Below are 5,964 nucleotides of genomic sequence, written 5' to 3' on the forward strand. Positions count from 1 at the left end.
AAATATAGTCTCTCAGGGCTACAGGTTCCACTTTCACACCCTTCCAAAGGCAAAAGGTATGCCAGACCTGCCCCGCAATCTATGGGCAGAGGCACTAAAAACAGTTTCATCTCTCATGGACATGAGGCCTATTCAGCCAGTGCCACAACAAGAGCAGGGACGAGGCCTATTCGGCTAGTGCCACAACAAGAGCAGGGACAAGGATTTTACTCAAGACTTTTCTTAGTACCAAGAAAGGACAAAGCTTGGAGACCAATTTTGGACCTGTCTATTCCAAACACTTTTCTGGACATTCCAAAATTCAAAATGTTGACTCTGCAGCAGCTTCTGCCCATGCTGGGCGACCAGGCTTGGCTTGTAACTTTGAACCTCAAAGAGGCATACCTGCATGTCCCAATCAGACAACTTGCAGAAGATACCTCCGATTCATAGCTGGCTCAATGCACTACCAATTCTCTGCACTGCCCTTTGGCTTATCTACTGTTCCCAGGGTCTTCACAAAATGCCTGGAACCAGTAATTGCATTTTGAAGACAGAGGAATTAAAATATTTCCCTACTTGGACGACTGCCTTATTCAAGCAGAGACCAAAGACATTCTACTAAACATATGGCTTTTGTAAAAAGATTGCTAATTTGCCTAGGGTACACAGTAAACAAAAAGAAATCAAAACTAGTACCCTCTCAAGAGATAATATTCCTGGGTGCAAGCTTAAATACAACTGCCCAGATGGCTTATCTCATGCCAAACAAAGGCAACTGACTTCTTACTTCGAAAACATGGCAACAAAGACCCAGTTATCTGCAAGAAAAAGTCTGCAGGCTCTGGGCTACATGGCATCCTGCATTCTGCTAATTCCATATGAGGAAACTACAATGGTATCTAAAGTGTTTGGACTCGACATTGCCACAGCCTGGAAACATTAATTACTCTCATTCCTTGCCTGCAACAGGAGTTTCGATGGTGGGCACAGGCCTGTCACCACAACAAGGGACAGCCATTCGCTTTACCCACAGCCAGGCAGATATTAACAACGGATGCATCAGATTATGCCTGGGGGGAACACATGGCAGGAAAATGTATTCAGGGCACATGGCCCACAAGCCAAATGCATCTTCATATCCATCAAAAAGAGATGCTAGCTGTACAGAATGCACTGACTGCCTTCAAGGACCTACTTCATCCAGGATAACTGCTGATAAAGACGGACAATACTACAGTCATGTGGTAGATAAACAAGCAAGGAGGCACACATTCCTACCCCCTCTGCAGACAAGCCATGACTTTGTGGAACACAGCATTGACTTATCAAGTACACCTGCAAGCACAATTCCTGCCAGGAAGGACAAATAAAAAATCTTGAACGTAAACAAACTGATAAAATAACCAAAAACAGCTTGCGAAGACAAAATCAAGTTGAAGGTTTACTTGAAACAATTGTACAACGCTTTAAGCACAATGATAAGAGCGCTTTTCGTTTGCACTAAAGAACTTCCTCAGAAGACCTTGTAAGTTAAAATTACTGCAAATTTAAATGAATTATTCGGCTGACATCACAGATCCATTACCGTGATTGTAGATTTAAAGTTGCAGTTCATAACGCACTTTAAACTGACTGGAAACAATTATATCTTACACAAACAAAATACTTGCAATTAAATGGAATAATTTGCAAATATATAATATGTTTGTGTTAACCATGATGTATAAATAGTTTTGGACATGTAGAGTGGTTTTAAGTATATATTTTTTATGAACTGCAACTTTAAATTCTACAGTCATGGTAATGAATCTGTGATGTCAGCAGAATAATTAAAATTTGCGGTATTTTTAACTTGCAAGGTCTTCTGAGGAAGTTTGCTTTAGTGCAAACGAAAAGCGTTTTTATCATTGTGCTTAAAGCATTGTACAATTGTTTCATATAAGGAAGGACAAATACCTTGGCAGATGAACTAAGCAGAAACCTCATGGATCCTCAAGAGTGGAAACTAGATCCATAAATCTTCAGAATGATAACAGGGAAATGGGGATGCCCAGACATAAATCTATTTGCCTCCCCTCACAACTGCCAGCTACAAAGATTCTGCACTCGGACTTATCATGAACAAGCATGGAAAGTGGATGCCCTTTCATTCAGCTGGAAAGCCCTCTCAGTATATGCCTTCCATTCTCTGCCTCTCCTCCCCAAGGTACTCCTAAAGGTCAGGCAAGAGAAGCCAGAAATTATCCTGATTGCCCCAGACTGGCCACGCCAGCACTAGTACCCAATCCTAAAGAGCTTGTCTGAAGGCCCAGCCTGGACATTGCCTCAAATTCCTCATTTGCTGACCCAACAAATCAATCTGATCTTACACGGCCAACTCAGAACCCTAAGTCTGGCTGCATGGCGGATAATGTAACCATTCAGAACACACCTCTCTCTAAAGCAGTTATGGATGTTATTTTGGAGGCCAGGAGGCCCAGCACAAGAAAATCTTTTGCAGAAAAATGGAAGAAATTCTGTGCTTGGAACCAGGCACAAGGAATTGACACACTTGTTCCAAACATTCCTCAGATTTTACAATACCTGAGATGCTGGACAAAGGCCTATCCTTCTCCTCAATTAAGATCCATGCCTCTGCCATTTTAGCTCAATACAATACAGACCCACCTATTTTCTCTCATCCACTGCTAAGGCAGTATCTCAGAAGGGCCAAAAACATAAGACCTCCAAGGAGAGCTACAATACCTGCATGGGACCTCAATTCTGTCTTGGAAAAACTCACACTGCCTCCTTTTGAGCCAGCCAATACAGCGGAGATAAAATACTTATAGAAAACAGCTCTTCTCCTAGCAATAACTTCAGCAAGAAGAGTCTCAGAATTGCAGGCACTAATGGCTGTGGAACCTTTTATTTTCCATCCGGACAGGGTTTCTCTAGGGACAAACCTAACAATTATGCCTAAGGTAGTGTCCAGTGTGGCCCTTAACCAAACCATACATTTAACTACCTTTTATCCAAATCCACAGAATAAGGGGGTGAGACTTCTGCATTCTTTGGACATACACAGACCGCTACACTTTTACTTGGACAAGACTAAAGCTTTCAGAAAGACTGAGCAACTTTTAGTGGCATATGCTGCAGGATCACAAGGGAAAGCTATTTCAAAGCGGACTATTTCAAAATGGATAGGCCACTGCATTTGTTTCTGCTATTCACAACATGGCAAATCAGTGCTTAAGGGCATTAGGCCACATTCTACCAGAGCAGCAGCCACTTCAGCAGCCTTCCTCAGAGGAGTACCAACCAAGGACATTTTGGAGGCTGCAACCTGGATTTCAGTGCACATTTTCACAAAGCACTACCACTTACCTCTTGACTATAAATCCAGAGCAGGCTTTTCCACTGCAGTTCTGCAGTGCCTCGTAGCCACTCCTAATTCTATTTAGGCCCAGCCACCCAACCTCAGCTTTGGGATTCAACCCAAGTGTAATGATCGCAACAGTGAAACACGATGAACACAGTATAGTTGTGTACCCACTATAAATGTAGATGTTCAAGTGTATTCACTGTTGCAGTCCAGGTTACCCTCCCACCATCCCCCTTTCATTGCTGGGACTTATCTGTACTTCTCTTTTCTATGCAACCTACGTGGTGTATTTGCTTGGAGATGAAGTTTATGTGCATGCTTTTTTATGATCAGAATTTTTTAGCCTACCCTTTTGGGGGCACCTGACATCTGGGGCAAGAAAAACTGAAGAAAATGGCATCGGCTGCATCTTTTATACCCCTGGCACACTGTCAGGGAAGAGGCGACAGCAACCGACGCTGGACCAGGACTTTGGAATTCAGGGTAACTGTGGGTAGCCTGCCAGCAGGATAACCCAAGTGTAATGACTGCAACAGTGAATACACTCAACATCTACATTTATGGTAGGTACACAACTGTACTTTAGACATCTTACTCCAATTAGTTTGAAATTGACCTTCCTAACCTAGCATCCAGTACAGTCATTACTAAGACAAAGCATTGTTTTGCAGTACATTAGTCCACACAAAGTTATTTATGTCAATCTTTTGAAGAAGTGCTTAACCCAGAACTCCTACTACGATGAGACCAGCAAACAGCTCAATCCATTATAAGTGGCAAAGATGCAAATGTCCAAAGGTTATGATTGAATTGGTATCATGAATGTTGGTCCAGAGCCTCAGCCGTACACTGTGGACAATGACTGGCTAGATTATAAGTGATTTATGTTTGCAACTAAAATTGTATCTGTATGTCTTGTTTTCATTTATATAAATGTATGTTTGCCTATATTACAATTATTTTACATTAAGAGGGTTATCGTCTAGACTTGTGGCAGGAGAGTGTGGCCTACACATGTCTAAGCTGGGAATTGTTGGTGGATTGCTTCTTAATTTATTTATTTTTTTTTATTTTCTGTTGTGAATGTAATTTTCTGTACTTTGAATTTCTAGTACTTCTGCTTTATATAGCATAAGCTAGATATTCGGGCTTGCTGAATCTAGACTGTTTGGTATCACTTGAGCACTAAAACCAGCTCTTCACTGAGATACTGAAAGATCTGAGGCATCTGTTGCTTCCAACTATCAAGTCCCTGTTTTTGCTCTTGTATTGTACTTTTAATTTGTATTTGCATTCTACTGTCTGAAGTGCTTTTTGCCACATTTTACTCTATACTCTACTAGTTCAGCTGTAGCATTACCCACTTCCAGGTTTGCTGTTTCTGGCTCTGTTTTGTAACTTCTGAGCATCAAATTCAAGCCATCTTTGTTGGCAAAGGCCCTTTTGCACCCTTGTGGGAGGAGAGTGCTGTCTGGGTCCCATCTAATCATGGATGATTGTACTAGAGCTCAGAGTTTCCTTATTGGGTAGTTTGAGTTAAAAGGGTTTATTTCTTGTTTTGTTTAAGCCTTGCATTTGCACTTGTTTGTCTGTAGCACACCACTGTGCACTGCCACATAGCAGTGGTTACTGTTGGTGGTTATAGATGCAAATGTTTTGCTTGTTAAATTTTCCCTCGCCACTTTGCTTGTGGTCCCCCAGAGGTTATTCAGGGCCCTTGCCTCAGAGGTACCAACACACCTCTCACCCACCAGCCACTAAGTGTGACCTTTTTCCTGACAATATAAATTTACCAAACGCTATGGACAGACAATTTCCCACAGTTTCTGCAGGCATCTTGGTCGACATGGGCATAAAATTCCTGACACACAAACTGCATCTAAAAAAGTTCAAGGTTATGCTGCTAAACGCTAGGAGTCTTAACATGAAACTGCACTCACTGGAAGCGGTCCTCACCTTGGAAGACTCTGACATTAGTGCAGTCAGAGACCTGGTTCAAGGCTGTGGAGAACACCCCAGTCTTACCAGGTTACACCACCTTCCACACCTTCAGACCACAAATTGAAAGCATGAAAACTAAATGAGATGGTGTATCAGTATTTATTAAAGATAAATACACATCCAGATTGGTTAAACAGTATGATTCCTTGGAGGTGCTTCAGGTGCAATTAACTGTTGGTAGGACACCTATTCAAGTCATTGCCAGCTAGAGACCCCTTCCATGAATCAGGACACATAATCTGCCTATTTGGATTTACTTGAGTCTATCAAGATGCATCTGAACACCATAGTTTTGGGTGACTTTAACTGCCCATCCATTGACTGGGTAAATTACTTGTGCTCAAACTCACTTGCCCAAAGGTTCCTTAACTTCATTAACTCCAATGCCCTGAACCAGCTGGTTGACACCCCCACAAGGGGTGCCAAAATCCTGTATCTGGTGCTTGCCAATATGGGGGACCAGTGTTGCACCCCCACTGTGAGATCTGACCACAAATCATTCTCATTTGAAGCAAGGATCGCACCCTGATCTCCACCCACCCAGCAGCAACTAAACTAAAAAATGTCTCCAGAGCAGATTATAACCTCCTCTTACAGGATGGTATAAATAGCTT

This window comes from Protopterus annectens, chromosome 8.part0 (genome assembly GCF_019279795.1).
Source record: "Protopterus annectens isolate FY-2018-M chromosome 8.part0, PAN1.0, whole genome shotgun sequence".
NCBI lineage: Eukaryota > Metazoa > Chordata > Ceratodontiformes > Protopteridae > Protopterus > Protopterus annectens.